Source organism: Dendrobates tinctorius, unplaced genomic scaffold (assembly GCF_039654945.1).
Source record: "Dendrobates tinctorius isolate UK_male_01 unplaced genomic scaffold, ASM3965494v1 ptg000184l, whole genome shotgun sequence".
Classification (NCBI taxonomy): Eukaryota; Metazoa; Chordata; class Amphibia; order Anura; family Dendrobatidae; genus Dendrobates; species Dendrobates tinctorius.
The window spans coordinates 3,512,837-3,533,427 of record NW_027361851.1 but is presented as its reverse complement, the minus strand read 5'-3'; positions in this window follow the sequence as shown (position 1 = coordinate 3,533,427).

Below are 20,591 nucleotides of genomic sequence, written 5' to 3'. Positions count from 1 at the left end.
CTTAATACACTTTGTGGCTTGTGCTGAGATTTTAATTAATTTATTGATCTAGTTTGGACTCTGAATTTGTGTAGGGGTGTGGTCTGGGGTCCTCTAGATGTGAATGCCCCATTGTCACCATCACAGGCCTAAGGGCAGAGACACACTGGTGTATTTCTCCTGCGATAATCACATCGCACTGAACGGACTGGCCAGCACCTCTGCTGACCTGAGCATGACGGATTACTATGCAGCTGTCAAGCTCAGGTCAGGAGAACAGACAGCCAGTGCAGAGTTTTACTATGCGATTCTTGGATGAAAAATACGGCAGTTTGTCTCTGCCCTTAGTGAGAAAACATTATTAGAAAGACTATTCACATATTGTGCAGCCAGTCTCTCTACTCAGTGTTCAACACACAGCACCTAACAGACCATAATCAAGGTCTGGGACGACCGAAATATTGGTCATCTTGTAAAGCAGTGTTCCCCAATTCCAGTCCTCAAGATCCACCAACAGGTCATGTTTTCAGGATTTCCTTAGTAAAGCCCAGGTGATGGAATTATTCCCTGCAAGGGTAATGCAGTTATAACTTGGGAAATACTAAGGAAATCCTGAAAACATTACCTGTCGTTGACTCTTGAGGACTGAAGTTGGGTAACGCTGTTGCAAATTGTGGCATTTTTGAACATGACATCCTGACAGATCAAAAAGATTGTCTTTACTGCAACTAAGGAGTGTTGTGGGCTTTTGTGCAATATTATTTGGATATCCACCCTACCACTGAAAAAGAAAATTTGAAAAGAATGAACACATGCATCTATATATATATATATACACTCACTGGCCACTTTATTAGGTACACCATGCTAGTAACGGGTTGGACCCCCTTTTGCCTTCAGAACTGCCTCAATTCTTCGTGGCAGAGATTCAACAAGGTGCTGGAAGCATTCCTCAGAGATTTTGGACCATATTGACATGATGGCATCACACAGTTGGCGCAGATTTGTCGGCTGCACATCCCTGATGCGAATCTCCCGTTCCACCACATCCCAAAGATGCTCTATTGGATTGAGATCTGGTGACTGAGGAGGCCATTTGAGTACAGTGAACTCATTGTCATGTTCAAGAAACCAATCTGAGATGATTCGAGCTTTATGACATGGCGCATTATCCTGCTGAAAGTAGCCATCAGATGTTGGGTACATTGTGGTCATAAAGGGATGGACATGGTCAGCAACAATACTCAGGTAGGCTGTGGCGTTGCAACGATGCTCAATTGGTACCAAGGGGCCCAAAGAGTGCCAAGAAAAAATTCCCCACACCATGACACCACCACCACCAGCCTGAACCGTTGATACAAGGCAGGATGGATCCATGCTTTCATGTTGTTTACGCCAAATTCTGACCCTACCATCCGAATGTCGCAGCAGAAATCGAGACTCATCAGACCAGGCAACGTTTTTCCAATCTTCTACTGGCCAATTTCGATGAGCTTGTGCAAATTGTAGCCTCAGTTTCCTGTTCTTAGCTGAGAGGAGTGGTACCCAGTGTGGTCTTCTGCTGCTGTAGCCCATCTGCCTCAAAGTTCGACGCACTGTGCGTTCAGAGATGCTCTTCTGCCTACCTTGGTTGTAACGGGTGGCAATTTGAGTCACTGTTGCCTTTCTATCAGCTCGAACCAGTCTGCCCATTCTCCTCTGACCTCTGGCATCAACAAGGCATTTCCGGCCACAGAACTGCCGCTCACTGGATTTTTTTTCTTTTTCGGACCATTCTCTGTAAACCCTAGAGATGGTTGTGCGTGAAAATCCCAGTAGATCAGCAGTTTCTGAAATACTCAGACCAGCCCTTCTGGCACCAACAATCATGCCACGTTCAAAGGCACTCAAATCACCTTTCTTCCCCATACTGATGCTCGGTTTGAACTGCAGGAGATTGTCTTGACCATGTCTACATGCCTAAATGCACTGAGTTGCCGCCATGTGATTGGCTGATTTGAAATTAAGTCTTAACACACAGTTGGACAGGTGTACCTAATAAAGTGGCCAGTGAGTGTATATACACATAGTTAGATATATATATATCTGAGCGTATGTATGTATGTGTGCATGTGTATCAAGCCACACCCACTCCACATAGGCACACTCACTCCACACGCAAAGCCCCATATAATATCTCATCAAATATATATGTGAAATACGAATAGCAAAATGGCTTTAGTAATACATTTCATAATGGCTAGAACTAGTCTGAATAGGTGCATACCAAAAGGCAACTTACATATTAAATTAGAAAATGGTAGCACACCAAATATGAAATATGTGAAATACGAATAGCAAAATGGCTTTAGTAATACATTTTGGTATGCACCTATTCAGACTAGTTCTAGATGTGCCATCAGTTTGTTCTATTACTTGTATACTAGTTTTCTGACTGAGCACTCCGCCCTTCATCAAGAAGTGATTTTATTCGCATTCAATCACATGTTTGGTTCCTATCGTCCTATATATACAGGCTTTATCATGTTACTAGCCAGAGGTCAGTTCACACCAGGCAGTCAGTATAGGGACCCATTCAATCTGAGATCATCTTGTCGTTGGTGAATGGGCTCACATCTTTTGGCCAAATTTTCTGCTAAGTATCTCATATGTTTTTCAAGATTACAAAAGCCGTTATGCTATTCATATTTCACTTATTTCATATTTGATATGCCTTACAAAAGCCATTATGAAATGTATTACTAAAGCCATTTTGCTATTCGTATTTCACATATTTCATATTTGGTATGCTACCATTTTCTAATTTAATATGTAAGTTGCCTTTTGGTATGCACCTATTCAGACTAGTTCTAGATGTGCCGTCAGTTTGTTCTATTACTCATCAAATATATATACATATATATATATATATTAAATATCTAATATATATATATATATATATATTTACATACACACTGCATTTCATAGGCACATCTTCTTGACCACAACAGATTACACTGCCTGTGTGGCCGTTAGCAACCAATCACTAAGCATCTTTCAATTCACCAGAGCTGTTTAAAAGATGAAAGCTGAGCTGTGATTGGTTGCCATGAGCAACAGTTTTCCTTGTAGACAGTTGTGGTAGCTGAGGCCTATTATTCTTATCATTCCTATGGTGTTATCGTCCTTCTGTAAAGCTGGAAATAACACAATTTATTACCGTGCCGACACAGACCACCCTCTGGCACAGACTACAGGAGGAGCCCAGAATCCTGATTCTGGGCTCCTCCTGTAGTCTTCTGTATCTTCTCTTTGTCTGACATGAATCATGTCATTAACTTAAAAATTCAAACACAGATTAAAAAACGGAAACATGAGATGGATTTCTTCGCCCAGGTATCATTTTAATTGGTGTAACAGCACTAAACTGACAACGCTTTAAACTTATTTACAGCTACAATTAATGACTCTTAATTAGTCCTTCTTTACAATTTCTAACACTCATTACACTCAGAGGGCGGAGATACTGCACTAAAATGCTCTGTGCTGTGTGGACACCGTGCCTCCACCGTGTACAGACGGGAGGGAACCTGGAGACGGCCTACAGGTATATACACTATATACAGGAGGCGATGACATACAGGTATACACACTATATACAGGAGAAGATGACATACAGGTATATACACTATATACAGGAGGAGATGACATACAGGTATACACACTATATACAGGAGAAGATGACATACAGGTATATACACTATATACAGGAGGAGATGACATACAGGTATATACTATATACAGGGGGAGATGATATACAGGTATATACTATATATAGGGTGAAATGACATACAGTTATATACTATATACAGGGGAGATGACATACAGGTATATACTATATACTGGAGGGGATGACATACAGATATACTATATACAGGAGGAGATGATATACAAGTATACACTATATACAGTAGGAGGTGACGTACAGCAACAATTTATGTGCAATTTAATCATTATAATTTGTTATATCTAACCACACAGTTAGTTACTATGCCTGGTTAACACCAGGCTCTTCAGCTAGTTGCAATATAAAAAAAGACTTGCTCAGTCTTTTGAGCATTAATTGATTAAAAGTTATGACCGATTCATTCTCACTGGTTTAGTCAATACATTTTAACCGCTTCCCGATCTCTCACTGTACAAAAATGTTGGTGCTTGCTGGGCTTTGTGCAGCACCTACGTTTATGAGTGGTCAGTGGTCTCGCAGCACTCAGGACCCCCAGGCTATTGCAAGTGCTGCGATTCCTGTGCAGAGCGATAGCTCTGACAGTCGACGTCATCGAGACCTCTTTAGATCATGTCTCCATGATGTTAACCCTTTGCTATCTGCTAGATTATATATATATCTATCTAATATATAAAGCTCAATGTGTGTGTGTATGTATGTATGTATGTCCGGGATAGGCATCCGCACCGTCGCAGCTACAGCCACAAAATTTGGCACAGTCAGACATCTGGACCCCGAGAGTGTCCTAAGCTATGTTGTGAGGTGAAATTTTAACCCCGCGCGTTCCAATTCACCAAATAATTTTGCCCCTATCTACAGAATGGGTCAAAATGTGTGCGCATCAAGCCCCGCCCTTCATTATGATGTCACAATGGTTGCCATGGCGACGCTGATTCATCATAGGTTGCAATGGGGACGTTTATGTCATAACGGTTGCCATGGTGATGATGTCATAATAGGTATATGGGCACGGGACTAAGGGATGGAGGATGTGTGATGAGTATATGGGCATTGGACTAAGGGATGGAGGATATGTATGACGGGTATATGGGCACTCGACTATGGGATGGAGGATATGTATGATGGGTATATGGGCACGGGCCTATGGGATCGTGGATATGTATGATGGGTATATGGGCACGGGACTATGGGATGAGGATAATTATAGCTTGGTATAACTAACCACAGTTAGTTACTATGCCCGGGCAGCGCCGGGCTCTTCAGCTAGTATACTTTATATATGTATAAAAACGAGTGTATGTGTGTGTGTGTATGTATATGTGTATGTGTGTATATATATCGACGATGATGTCATAATGGTTGACATGTCGATGATGATGATGTCATAATAGATTGCCATGGTGATGATGATGTCATAATAGATTGCCATGGTGACGATCATGTCATAATAGGTTGCCATGGCAACTATGTCAGAATGGTTGCAACCTATTATGACATCATAGTCATCATGGCACAGGGCTATGGGATGGCGGATATGTATGATGGGTATATGAGCACGGGACTATGGGATGGAGGATATGTATGATGAGTATATGGGCATGGGACTATGGGATGGAGGATATGTATGATGGGTATATGGGCACTGGAATATGGGATGGAAGATAATCATTATAACTTGTTGTAACTAACCACAGTTAGTTACTATGCCCGGGTAACACCGGGCTCTTCAGCTATTATATATATAAAGCTGAGTGTATGTGTGTGTTTATGTGTTGTGTATGTATGTGTGTATCGACGATGATGTCACATTGGTTGCCATGGTGACGATGATGTAATAGGTTGCCATGGTGAGGGTGGTGACTATGTTGCCATAGCGACAATCATAATGATTTCCATGGTGATGATGATATAATAGGTTGCCATGGTGATGATTATGTCAGAATGGTTGCAACCTATTATGACATCATAGCCACCATGGCATGGGACTGTGGCATGGAGGATATGCATGATGGGTATATGGGCATGGGTCTATGGGATGGAGGATGTGTGATGGGTATATGTGCACAGGACTATGGGATGGCACATATGCATGATGGGTATATGGGCACTGGACTACGGGATGGAGAATAATCATTATAATTTGTTATAACTAACCACAGTTAGTCACTATGCCCGGGCAATGCCGGGCTCATCAGCTAGTATCTAATATATAAAGCTCAATCTGTGTGTGTACGTTTGTATGTATGTATGTGTGTATATCCGGGATTGGCATCTGCACCGTCGCAGCTACTGCCACAAAATTTTGCACAGTCACACGTCTGGATCCCGAGAGCGTCATAGGCTATGTTGTGAGGTGAAATTTTAACCCCGTGTGTTCCAATTCACCAAACAATTTTGCCCCTAGGTACATAAATGGGGAAAAAGTGTATGTATGTCTGGATTGGCATCTGCACTGTCGCAGCTACAGCCACAAAATTTTGCACAGTCACACGTCTGGACCCCGAGAGCGTCATAGGTGAGGTGAAATTTTAACCCTGCACGTTCCAATCCACCAAACAATTTGGCCTATTATTCTTATAATTTCTATGGTGTTATCGTCCTTCTGTACAGCTGGAAATAACACAATTCTTTACTGTGCCAACACAGACTGCAGGGGGAGCCCAGAATCACACAGGATAGGATTAGATACACAGCTCACGAGCGGGGGAATACCACGTCCCACCAGTGTATGCCGCTTCCATATTTAAACCAGCCTCATATGGACCCATTTACCTCCTGGACTATACAGCACTAGTTCTTAACAGATCAAGCGTCCATGATATCTCCAAGGAGATCTATACATCTCCTTATGTATGGCTATATATTCCCTTTTGCAAGGCATTTAAATCACTTTATCTACTCTTATAATAATAGGAGATACCATTTAGATCAACATGACATTCAGAAGTAGATCTCCATAGGAATTCTTACTTGGGTACCGGATTAGTATTTCGCGATAGCAGTCGGCAGATTGAGGAAGGCCGATAATAGACCGAAACGTTTCCAGGACTGCAATAAATTATAAAATAAATCTAATTTGCAAAGGATTATTCAGTTGAGTGCCAAGTTACTTTATTATTCACTTTGGTCTGGGTAACCTACTTTCGCACCCTGCGGTAGTGCCACTCTATATTTGACATAGATACACAGCTCAGCAGTCAGTATCACACAGGATAGGATTAGATACACAGCTCAGCAGTCAGTATCACACAGAATAGTATTAGATACACGGCTCTGCAGTCAGTATCACACAGGATAGGATTAGATACACAGCTCAGCACACAGTATCACACAGAATAGTATTAGATACACGGCTCTGCAGTCAGTATCACACAGGATAGGATTAGATACATGGCTCAGCACACAGTATCACACAGAATAGTATTAGATACATGGCTCTGCAGTCAGTATCACACAGGATAGGATTAGATACATGGCTCAGCAGTCAGTATCACACAGGATAGGATTAGATACACGGCTGAGCAGTCAGTAACACACGATAGGATCAGGTACACGGCTCAGCAGTCAGTATCCCACAGGATAGGATTAGATACACAGCTAAGCAGTCAGTAACACACATGATATGATTGGATTAGATACACTGCTCAGCAGTCAATATCACACACGATAGGATTAGATACACGGCTCAGCAGACAGTATCACACAGAATAGGATTAGATACACGGCTCAACAGTCAGTATCACACAGGATAGGATTAGATATACAGCTAAGCAGTCAGTAACACACATGATATGATTAGATACGCGGCTCAGCAGATGGTATCACACAGGATAGGTTTAGATACACTGCTCAGCAGTCAGTATCACACAGGATATGATTAGATACAAGGCTGAGCAGTCAGTAACACATGATAGGATTAGATACACAGCTCAGCAGAAAGTATCACACAGGAGAGGATTAGGTACACAGCTCAGCAGACATTATCACACAGGATAGGGTTAGATACACAGCTCAGAAACAGGATGTGCCAAAGGAGAGGATATTTTCATTCCAAGAATTCCACTCATTCCATCCGATTTGTTTTTTAGATTTTAAACGCCTACAGTTGAACTAACTGCTATTTGCAATTTCCATTAACAATGCTCAGGGACAGTCCTTGAAAGTAGTAAGGATCGATTTGCAATCTCCATGCTTACTGCAGCTGCCCAGAAAAGGTGTATCTATTAGATGTGCCTAATCTGGAGCCCTGTAGCGGTGGCAAGTGGGGTTTATAAGGGTTTAATGTCACCTTTCTATTGTAAGGTGACATTAAGCCCGGCTTAGTAATGGTGAGGTGTTAATAAGACACCTATCCATTACTAATCCAATAGTAAGTAAAGGGTAAATTAAGCACATACACAATAAGACTAAAGTATTTTAATGATAGAATACACCACACATTTTTCCCATCTTTATTAGACTGCTAATTCCATCTTAAAGCCTTTGATCACCTGTAAAAAAAAAATAAATAAACAAACCAACAATATAGCATACCTGTCCAGCGCTCAGTCAAGTCCCATGGTGTAAATCCATCTCTGGGGGTTAATAAGTTTACAGGTGGAGTGGTGCTAATGTGACCGCTTGAGCTGTAAACTACTGGGGAATGAATGGGAAACAGTGCGCACAGGCTCAGTGACGAGCGGTGACAAATAGATGTGCCTTTTCTGGGCAGCTGCGGGCTGCTTTTTTTTAGGCTGGGGGGGCCCATATTAATGGCCCCTTACCAGCCTGAGAATAGCAGCCTGCACCTGTATAGTTCTGCCGGGCTGGTTAAAAAATAAGGGGGACTCCAAATCGGTTTGTTTTCATTCATTCTTCCCTGCTCAAGCTGTTGCCGGCAGAGCAGGGAAGAATTACAGCTGAGTTCAGAACCACATGCAGGGGAACAGCAATTACTGCAGCACTACTTCCCCTGTGGCTGTCCGTGTGGTACTTATGCTGCACACAGGCGGCATACCTATGCCACACGGATGTGCCACATGTATACATGGACACGGATATCTCCGGTACCGGAAATATCTGGACATATCAAAGAGGCCTAAAACACGATCAAAAAGTCAAATCTAAATAAAAATGGTAGTGCTCAAAATGTCATCTTGTCCTGCAAAAAAAACAAGCCACCATACAGCTCCAACATCAAAAAATGAAAACAGTTATAGTTCTAAGAATAAAACTATGCAAACATATTTATTCTCTAAAAATAGTTTTTAAGCGGCAAAACATAAAAAACAACATAAATGGAGTATCTTTGTAATCATACTGACCTGAAGACCTGAAGAATGAAGCTGCCTTATCAATTTTACCACACGCATAACAGTATAACAAAAAAAAAAAAAAATTCCTGAATTGCTGGTTTTTGTTCATTCTGCCTCTCCAAAATCGGAATGGAAGCAATTGAAAAATGTAATGTGCCCGAAAATGGTATCAATTGCAACGTTAACTCGTCTTGCAAAAAGTAACATGACTCTGTCAGATGAAGTATAGAAAAATTATAGTTCTCAAAATATGGAGATGCAAAAACTTTGTTTTGTAAAAAAAAAAAAAGTGTCTTTAGTGTGTAACAGCAGCCAAACCTAAAAACACGATATAAATCTGGTATCGCTGTAATCGCACCGACCTGGAGAAAATAAGTCATCTAATCACTTATACTGCATGAGGTACTGCGTTAAAAGTAAATCAGTACAGCAAAATCTGCACTGTAATTTGGTGCTCCTTCCCTTTTGAGCTTTGCACTGTGCCTCAAAAGTAGTTTTTTATGGGGTATTTATGTACTCAAGAGAAATTACGTAACAAATAGTACTGTTCGTTTTCTCCTATTTCCCCTTTTGAAAATTGCAAATTTGAGATCAAAACACCACTTTAGTGGGAAAAATAGTAATATTTCATTTACTCAGCCAATTTTATACAAGTTTGTGAATTCACAAAACCAGAGAATCATAGGAGTTTAGAAAAAGTACAAAAAACAACTTTATTGTCATCCTACAGATAGATAAAAAAAAGAGAAAACAAGATAAAAAGATGTGTTATAATACACACCAAAAACTTGGCACACTGCAATCAAATATGTTCCATTGTATCCCATATATTATCCAATTGCAGGTGAGACAGCTGTGTTAACCAAAAACATGCCTAATGAGAATCAATTATCCATGAAGGCTCATTTGTTTCCAATCTATCCATATCATAAGGCTGCTTTAGACAATGCTCCCATTATTGCCCCAATATGTCCACCTGTCAATAACCAGCTCCATCCTCAGTGCACAAAATGTGGGGAAAGAAAAGAGGGGCAAAGGAGAAACTGAGGTCTCACCATATGCTGTGATGCCACACCGGACGCACCCCATGCACCCTGATGTGAGTTTCGCCGCTGTCAGCCTCGCTTTTGGTTAATATATGAGAGGGCTGTCTCACCTGCAATTGTATAATATATGGGATATAATGGAACATATTTGATTGCTGTGTGCCAGATTTTTGGTGTCTATTATAACACATCTTTTTATCTTGTTTGTCTCTTTTTTTAATCTATCTGTATGGTGACAATAAAGTGTTTTTTGTAAACTCCTATGTTTCTCTGGTTTCGTGTACTATTATATATGGATTCACATGTAGTGAGCAGGTGATATTCACCGCTGCATTGTATAGGATATGAGACTGGATATGTTTGTGTTAAAGATTGTGAGTTGCCTGAGGGTTAAAAATACTCACTACTCCCCAATATTAATTCCTTGAGAGGTGTAGTTTACAAAATGGGATCAACTGTGGGGATATCTACTGTTTTGGCATGTCCAGGAGCTCTTCATATGTGATATGGTATCCACAACCTATTCTAGCTCATTTCCTTTCCAGCCCTACCATGCTCCCAAGCAGTTGTTTTCCAACAAATATGGGGCATCTGTCTACTTTGGAAAAATCGTACAACAAATTTTGGCATCCATTTTATAAAAATAACAAAATGGGGCTAAAACAACATTTTTTGTGGGAAAAATGTGTTTTTTAATTTTTATGCTTCAACATTATAAAATTCTGTGAAGCCCCTGAGGGTTCATGGTGCTTACCACACATCTACATAAAGCCCTTAAGGGATCTAGTTTACAAAATGGGAGGATTTGTGGGGTTTCCACTGTTTAGGCACATCAGGGACCCCTGCAAATGCAACATGGCGTCCGCTATCAATGCCAGCAAATCTTGTATTTCAAAAGTCAAATGATGCTCCTTCCCTTCGAAGCCCAAATAGCAGTTTCACACCACATATGTGGTAACAGCGTACTCAGGACAAATCGCACAACAGATTTTATGGTGCATTTTCTCATGTTACCCTTGTGAAAATTAAACATTTGGTGCTAAAGTAGCATTTTTGTGGGAAAAATGGTTAAATGCTTATTAATACCAGTGAAGCACCTGAAGAGTTAAAGGGAATCTGTGACCCCATTTTTGGCCTATAAGCTGCGGCCACCGCCACCAGGGGCTTATCTACAGCATTCTGTAAAGCTGTAGATAAGCCCCCGATGAAACCTGAAAGATAAGAAAAACACGGGTGCCACGGTCAGGTCTGGCGCCTCCCATCTTTATACGATGATGTCCTCCTCCTTGCTTCTCCCTCAGCTCCTGCGCAGACGTACTTTCTCTGCCCAATTGCGCAGGCGCCGGGAAAGGTCAGAGAGGTCCGGCGCCTGCGCACTTCAGTAGTCTGATCTGCCCTCAACAGGGCAGATAAAGTATGTGTGCGCAGGAGCCGAGGGAAAAGCAAGGAGGAGGACATCATCATATGAAGATGGGAGGCGCCGGACGGGATGGCAACACCCATTGGACTGGAACGAACGCCAGGGTGAGTATAATCTCTTTTTTCTTATCTTTCAGGTTACATCGGGAGCTTATCTACAGCATTACAGAATGCTACAGCATTCTGTACATACATACATACATACAGCATTATCTACAGATAAGCCCCTGGTGCTGGCAGCTCATAGGGCTAAAATGGGGTGACAGATCCCCTTTAATAAACTTCTTGAATGTGATTTTAAGCACCTTGAGGGGTGAAGATTTTAGAATGATTTCACTTTTGGGTATTTTCTGTTATATAGGCCCCTCAAAATCACTTCAAATGTGATGTGGTCTCTTAAAAATTGGTTTTGTAAATGTTATGGAAAAATGAGAAATCACTGGATAGCTCTGAAACTCTTATAACTTCCTAACAAAAAAATATGTTTCAAAAATTGTGCTGATGTAAAGTAAGGGCATACAGATTAAAAATGTGAAAATTGTGAAATTTTCAAAGGTTTCGCCAAATTTCAAATATTTTCAGAAATAAACGCAAGTTATATTGAACAAATTTTACCACTGTCATGAATACAATATGTCATGAAAAAATCACTAAGATCCATTGAAGCGTTCCAGAGTTATAAATTGAAAATGGTCAGAATTGTAAAAATTGGCACAGTCACGAAAGTGAAAACAGGCTCTGGCACGAAAGGATTAAGTATAAAGTCGGAGGCTATAAAATGTTGGAAAAACTATTGAAAAGATGTAAAAATGATGCTTCAGGACAAAAGACATATGCATAAGTGGCACCTCTGAGGGTTCAGTTGCCGCAGAGGTACTGCATCTCAGCTAGAGGTGTGGTACTCCACTCTCAGGTAAGGAGGAGGCACTACCCACAACCCACACACATACATCACACACTGTACCTCTCAGGGCCCAGGAGGAGCTAAGTAGAGTTTGTGGGTGGAGAAAGTAGTAGGGGAGGAGTCAGAGGGAGTTGTCATGGAAACAGGAGTCAGTTGTATGGAGGTAGAGAGTTGGTGCTAAGGACTGAAGGGGAGAGGAGCACATCCCTAGACTAGCGCAGCATGAAAGAAAAGAGGAGAGAAAGAAGGGGTCCTAGGGGCACGAGAAATGAGGAATCCACCAGTGGCACCCGAATCCATGCCAACTGAAATTGGGTGGAGGCAACAGGTCGCAGTAGGGGACCGGTCCCAGACTAGTGAAGAAACTGAGGACTCAGCTAGAAAACCAGAGGCTGCAGTATCTGCATGTGCTGCAGCCACATCCCCACACAATCGCTGAAAAGGCAGCTGCATAGGATCAAGGGGACCTAGAGTACGTCGCCCTACAGGATCCGGGGCTGCTGGCTCGGGACTCTGTTTGCGAAGGCACAGGGCAGGAGAGGAGGGAGCCAGCGCAGTGAGACAGCCAGGGAAGAAATATCTGAAGGGGGTTCTGACACGGTGTACCTCAAATTACTTGTGAGCTGGCTGGACCACCGACCCGGAGGACACAGCACCCCAGCTGGGGAATGTAACTGGAGAACTGTGAGTAAAAGTGTGAAAACTGCACTCCTATTACCAATTTCACATCACTTCATCTCTTCTGGCCATAATATCACACAATTAAAATTCCAGGTCATAGAGCATGTACCAGTCCCACACTGTGGTGGCAATAGGATCTCTACCCTGAAGCGCCGTGAAGTGTATTGGATCCATACGCTTGAAACTTTACACCCGAATGGTTTAAACAGGGAATACGACTTATTGGCATTTACTTGAGTTTTTATTTTGTATATAATCATGACCAATAATATGGTATTGTAATCATTTGGCCTTATATTCCTCTTAAAAGATATAACCTTTTTGTATATATGCTATTTATCAGTTCAATTCAGGTTGTTTACATTGACTCATGTAAATTATTGATGTATAATATACATTTCTCAAAAAAACAAAGAGAACACTTAAACAACAGAACATAACTCCAAGCAAATCAAACTTCAGTGAAATCAAATGGTCCACTTAGGAAGCAACACTGATTGACAATCAATTTCACATGCGGTTGTGCAAATGGAACAGACAACAGATGGAAATTATTGGCAATTATCAAGACTCCCTCAATAAAGGAGTGGTTCTGCAGGAGGGGACCACAGACCACATCTCAGTACCAATGCTTTCTGGCTGATGTGATGTCACTTTTGTATGTTGGATGTGCTTTCACACTTGTGGTAGCACGAGTGTACTATTTATTTATTTATTTTTTCATCACTATTTCATTTTGAAGTAACTGATGAAGGTCCTTGGGACTGAAACAATTGTTTAGTACTACAAATAAAGCAACTATTCACCAGCATTAAGTTGAGTGCCATGTTCTTTTTATACGTTCCTTTGATTATTTGAACTACCTCCCAGTGGCTCCTCCCCTCTGTCCAAAAGTGATATCTTTCATGTGCAATTAAAGATGTATAAATTTGGAGGCCTAGGTCTATGCTGGCTATGGTCTGTATGGGCATATAAGGTCTCCTTTTAAGTGCACATTAGAAATATACCAGAAGTTAACAGAAGAGCTACAACCTCTTACTAATTGCAACTTCGTTTTCATTTTCCCAAACTTGCTTTTCTCTATGCTTACATATGCTTTTACAGTTATTAGTCCACTAATCCATACTCTGCTTCGCTATCTACAAGACCCCAAAACTCCCTAATCAAATATTTATTTTTCCTTCCCTTTTTCCCCTCCACCTGACCTCATCTGCTGACCTACTTGTAAACCTCAGATCCCTCCTTCAAAAACACATAACAAGCCGAGCACTATTCTTCCATGTTTGTTTCTCTTTGCTTCTCACTACTGGCAATATATCTCCAAATCCTGAACCTCCAAAGTTAATTTCCCCATTATTTCACCCTCTTAGTACTCCCCACCCATTTTAATAACTACAGCAAACCTTTTCTAACCTAACACCCATTCAGTTGACCCTTGCTCCGCCGCTCTCTCTCTCTGGAGTACTTTGGAACTTCCATTCCATGTGACAAACTCCATGTCACTCACAACCAGCTATTAACTCAGTTGTCCTACTTGTGCAAGTCAGAGTCAATAGAAAACCCTGATACACTAACTTCACTAAAAATATGTGGCAGGTGTCCATGGTTGCAGAGCGGAGCTGGCAAAAACACACGCACAGGAAGATTTTACAACATTCAAAGAAGCACCTTTCACATTCAAGACAGCCCTCACCTTTGTTAAACAGGTCTACTACACAGTCCTCATATCTTCTCTATACCATGAACCCAAACAGTTAATCAACACTTTAAATTTCCTCCTCCGCCCACCCTCTAGACTCTGCCCTGTGGCCCCTACTGTTCACCATCTATACCTTTGGCCTGGTACATCTCATAAAGTCCCATGGCTTCCAGTATCATCTATACACTGATGATGCTCAGATCTATATCACTGGCCCAGATCTCACCTCTCTGCTGTCCAGAATCCCAGAGAGTCTATACTCCTTCACACTTCCTAAAACTCAATGTAGACAAAATCAAACTCATCTTTCCTCCATCACACTCAACTCCCCTACCTGATCTATCTATCACAATAAATGACATTGAGTTTTCAGGATTTGAACCAGCAGCTCTTGCGCACCAGCTCTTTCCTCTGAGCTATTCAGCTCACTGGACAGTTCTTTTCTAAATCATATACTAGAACCTGTGTTGTTCCTGATATCTCCAATCTGAGTTCCTGATGTCTCCACCCCAAGTTCCTGATTGGCTCACCCTGTGATCTCCTGATTGAGCACCCTACTTAAACCTTGCTCTGCACTTCCTTCATTGAGAGATTATTAAGCTTCCAGCCTTTTGTGTAGCTACTTCCCACCAGATGCTTATTCTCAAGATCCTACTGCTGCTCCGTGTACCGACCTCTGGCTGTATCCTGACTATGTTATCTGCTTATCCTTCCAAATTTACTGCTGCTCCTTGTACCAATCTCTGACCATATCCTGACTATGATTCCCGCTTATCCTCAAGATCCTACTACTGCTCCGTGTACCGACCTCTGGCTATATCCTGACTACAACTCCTGCTTATCCTTCCAAATATACTGTTGCTCTGTGTACCGACATCTGGCTATATCCTGAGGACACTATCTGTCAGGTCAGTCCTGAACAGAAGTATACTAAATTGGAATAACCCTTGACTATGCCCTGTCCTTCAAACCACACATCCAAGATCTTACCACATCCTGGCTCCTCCAACTCAAAAGCTTTTCCAGAATTTGTCCTTTTCTCCTACCACCTCCAACTCAGAAATTTTTCCAGAATTCATCATCTTCTCAACCCTGAATCTACTAAAATTTTAGTGCATGCCCTCATCATCTCCCACCTCAACTTCTGCAATATCCTCATCTGTGGCCTCCCTGCTAACACTCTCGCACCTCTCCAGTATTAAACTCTGTTGCCTGATTAAGCCACCTTTCTCCTCTGCATATCCCCTCTTCCAGTTATTATTGGCTTCCAGTTCCCCAGCGTATCCAGTTCAAACTACGAAATATGATGTACAAAGCCATCCATAATCTGTTTCTTCAATATATCTCCAAACTAATCTCCCAATAACTTCCCACATGTCCTCCCAAGACCTTCTTCTCTCCTTCATACTTGTATGTTCCTCACCCAGTCCCTCTAACACTTCTGCCAAATATCCGAAACCATTGGAATTCCAAGCCCCAACAAGTCAGATTATCCACCACATTCAGAATTTTAAGAATTGAAACCCATCTTTCAAGAAAACTTACAGCCGGCAATGACCACACCTCCCCACCACTGGCGATGCTGCAACCCCCTAACCTACTGTTTCCTTCCCCATTACCCTGCAGACTGTAAGCCTGCAAGGCCAGGACCTTCTCCCCTCTTTCCCAGGCTGTAATTGTTAGTTTGTTCTATGTAATTTATATTTGTGATTTAATGTAAACTCCTTTTCACATGTGCACCACCATGGAATCAATGGTGGTTTGTGTACCAGACCAATGCCCAAACCAGACCAATTCCCAAACCCCATAACCTCACTCTCCAACATCACTGAAGGGGAGCTTAATTGTCTCGTCTCCAAATCGCACCTGTGGCGCCCCTGAGGCTTCAGTCGCCACAGAGGTACTGCACCTTCTCCTAAAGTGTAGTGCCCCACCATCCAGGTAGGCTGGGAAATCCAGACCATGCTCCACACCTGCATTCCACACACAGGATAGTTCAGTAGGGCCACCTAACAGCTTCAGGCTGGGGGTTAGCAGAGCACCCCTCGTGGAACCCTGCTTCGTAACACGAGATGTGCTGGGAGTCGGGTGGAGAGAGATGATACAAAAGAGTGGGAAGAGTGAAAGTTAGTAGTTAGTTGGTTAGAGGAGAGAGAAGAGAGAAGATGGGTGTCTGAGGGACGTGCTGCAGCAAGTCCCAGTGATCTGGGCTGCTGGCACGAGAAAGACCAGAGAAAGAGACTGATAAGATTGATAACCTAACCTTCCATAAGAGAGAGATAGAACAGATCGGAACGAAGGAGAATAGAAGGACGGTGGGAAGCAGGTTGAGAAAGAGAGAGAACCCTTCCAGTCCAGAGAGCGCAAAGGCCAGGGCCCGGTCCCCGAGGTTGATTGGATCTTTATGTCCGGCAACAGACACCGGAGAAGTAGTGTGCCGCTAACGCCTTGCTCCCATCATTCCCATCAGAGAGGCATTCCAGGGTAACTAAGTACTGGAGTGCTTCGCACCTAAAGGTGCATTGGAGGAGTACATGTTGGCGGAGTGTAGAAGGGAGAATCCTATCCTGTCTAGAGGTTGGCTGGAGCCCTGACCTGGAGAACACAGTGTGGAGGCAGGCAGCTGTGTGAACTGCAAACAGTGAGTAAAGCTTTGGAACCGCATACTCTGGTGTCCTTCAGTTATTCCAGCACCGCTACACCTGAGTAACAACATCTATACCATTCTGCGCCTCTCCTCATCCATTGCACCTACACTGCCCTGGGACTACAGCTCCACCTGTGGGGAGCTATACCATCTCTGCTGCACCACACCATCAGTCCCATGGGATCTGTATGCAGCGTTGGCTTACCATCTTACTTGCCAAACACCACGGGTGGCGTCACGAACTATTCATATAAACTTTAATACCATTAACATCACCGCCATTGATATTGGGCGCCCAGGGCCACGGACCGGGTCACTGCTGCTGTGCCACATTCCCGCCTTGACACCGGCCCGGTATCGAGTACCCCCACTGCCCTGGGTGTGCGAGGGCGACCCACACCTCACAACCTGTGCACTTGACCCCATTCCATCCCACCTCCTCCCCAACCTCACCACCACACTTATCCCATCCCTAACCCACCTCTTCAACCTATCACTAACGTCCGGTACCTTCCCTTCTGCTTTCAAACATGCCACAATCACACCTATCCTTAAAAAGCCAACCCTCGACCCAACTGCTATGTCCAGCTATCGCCCAATATCGCTGCTCCCATTCGCTTCCAAACTCCTGGAGCAGCACGTCCACGCTAAATTTTCCTCCCACCTATCATCTAACTTCCTCTTTGACAATCTACAATCTGGTTTCCGTCCCCATCACTCCACTGACACAGCCTTGACCAAAATTACGACCTACTTACAGCCAAATCAAATGGACAATACTCTATACTCCTGCTTCTAGACCTGTCCTCTGCATTCGACACAGTTGACCACTGCCTCCTACTACAGAACTTCTCCTCCTTCGGCATCAAAGACATCACCTTATCCTGGATCTCCTCATACCTTTCCAACTGCACATTCAGCATCTCCCACTCCCAAACCACCTCCCCATCACACCCTCTCTGCTGGAGTCCCCCAAGGCTCTGTTTTAGGACCCCTACTCTTCTCAATCTGTACACTTTGTCTGGGGCAACTCATAAAGTCCCACGGATTCCAGTACCACCTTTATGCTGATGACACTCAGATCTACCTCTCTGGCCCAGACGTCACAGCTCTGCTGTCCAGAATCCCAGAGTGTCTATCAGCCATATCCTCCTTCTCCTCTTGCTTCCTCAAGCTCAATGTGGACAAATCTGAACTCATCATCTTTCCTCCATCTCACAGATCTTCCTTACCCGACCTAGCTATAACAATTAATGACATCACGCTTTCCCCAGTACCGGAAATCCGCTGCCTCGGAGTAACCTTTGACTCTGCCCTGTCCTTCAAACCACACATCCAAGCTCTTTCTACCTCCTGTCGCCTCCAGCTCAAAAATATTTCCAGAATCCGTCCTTTCCTCATCTCTCAATCTACTAAAATGCTTGTGCATGCCCTCATCATCTCCCGCCTCGACTACTGCAACATCCTTTTCTGTGGTCTCCCTGCTAAAAGCCTCGCACCTCTCCAGTCCATCCTTAACTCTGATGCCCGACTAATTTGTCTCTCTCCTCACTACTCCTCCGCTTGTCCCCTCTGCAAATCTCTTCACTGGCTCCCATTCCCTCAGCGAATCCAGTTCAAATTACTAATACTGACCTACAAGGCCATCTATAACCTGTCTTCCCCATATGTCTCTGAACTAATCTCCCGATACCTTCCCTCATGTAATCTCTGGTCCTCCCAAGACTCCTTCTCTCCTCCACACTTATTCGCTCCTCATCCAACCGCCTCCAAGACTTCTCCGGAATTGCCCCTGTTCTCTGGAATTCTTTGTCCCAACAAGTCCGACTATCAACCACATTTGGATCCTTCAGACGGAACCTGAAAACCCACCACTTCAAGAAAGCCTACAGCCTGCAATGACCCCGCTACCTCCTTCTCTCTCACCACTACCGGAGATATAACCTCAACCAACACCGGAAAAGCTGCAACCCACCAACCTACTGTCTCCTTCCCCACCATCCTGTAGCATGTAAGCCCGAAAGGGCAGGGTCCTCTCCCCTCTGTATCAGTCTGTCATTGTTAGTTTGTTTATTTTAAGTGTAAGTGATATCTGTAATTTGTATGTAACCCCCTTCTCATGTACAGCAACATGGAATCAATGGTGCTATATAAATAAATAATAATAATAATAATAATAATAATAATAATGGCGCTCTAAAAATAAATAATAATAGCCAACATCGGCCAAACCAGCCAATATCGATGAGTTTGGCCAGCAGTTTAATATGTATGGGCACCTTTGATTGATAATTTTCAGGGGAGATAAGGATTCGGAATGTCTGATTTCAGATTGTGGATCTGTTTATTCTGCAGAAATAAGCCACTGCCAAAGATGCATAGCAGCAGCTCTCTCATAGAACACAGGAGTACTTAGCAAATCAAGTGGCCCTGTGTGCATACCAGGATGGGGATTAGGAAACCATGCATACCAGGCTTCTACTTGAGTCAATACATTTTCAGAGTTTTTTGTGGTGAAATTAGGTGCCTTGGATTCTATTCTGGTTGGCTTATACTTGAATATGTATGGTAACGGTAAGCTATACAGTCTGAGCACTCAACTGGTGCTCCCATTGCTTCTCCATTGTTCCAAACACCAATTTAGTTGATAAGCTACTAAAGGAATAATTAGTTTTCACAGACAAAAGAAGCCAAGCCATTGTTTCTTTAGTTTCCAAAAAAAAAAAAAATCTGTTGTTATTTCTAAAAAGGTCTAATATTTGGACCACTGATAGTGAAGTCAGAGCTTCTTCTCAATACAATGAGTGCATAAACACTAGCATGGACAGGCTTCTTCCCCTAAGGCTAGTTTCACACTAGCGTTACCGGGCGCAGCTCATGGCCGCTGCTAAGCTCTGCCCCGGCTGTGCCCCTTCGGGTCAGCTCCTCCTCTGATCGCATGACGCTGCTATATTTATCCCTATATTTAGCGTTGGGTACGCTGGTCGTGCGCTGGCATGATTTTGCCGGTGCTTGCGCCCTTTTGGCGCTGTGCCGAGCACACAAACATGCAACACAGTGCGTTTGGCGCACGTCGGCACAGCGCCCATAGGGCGCATTCGCCGTCAAAAGTGTACCAGCGTACCCAACGCTAAATATAGGGTACGCTGATCGCATGCAGCGTCATGCGATCATAGGGGGAGCTGACAGGAGGGG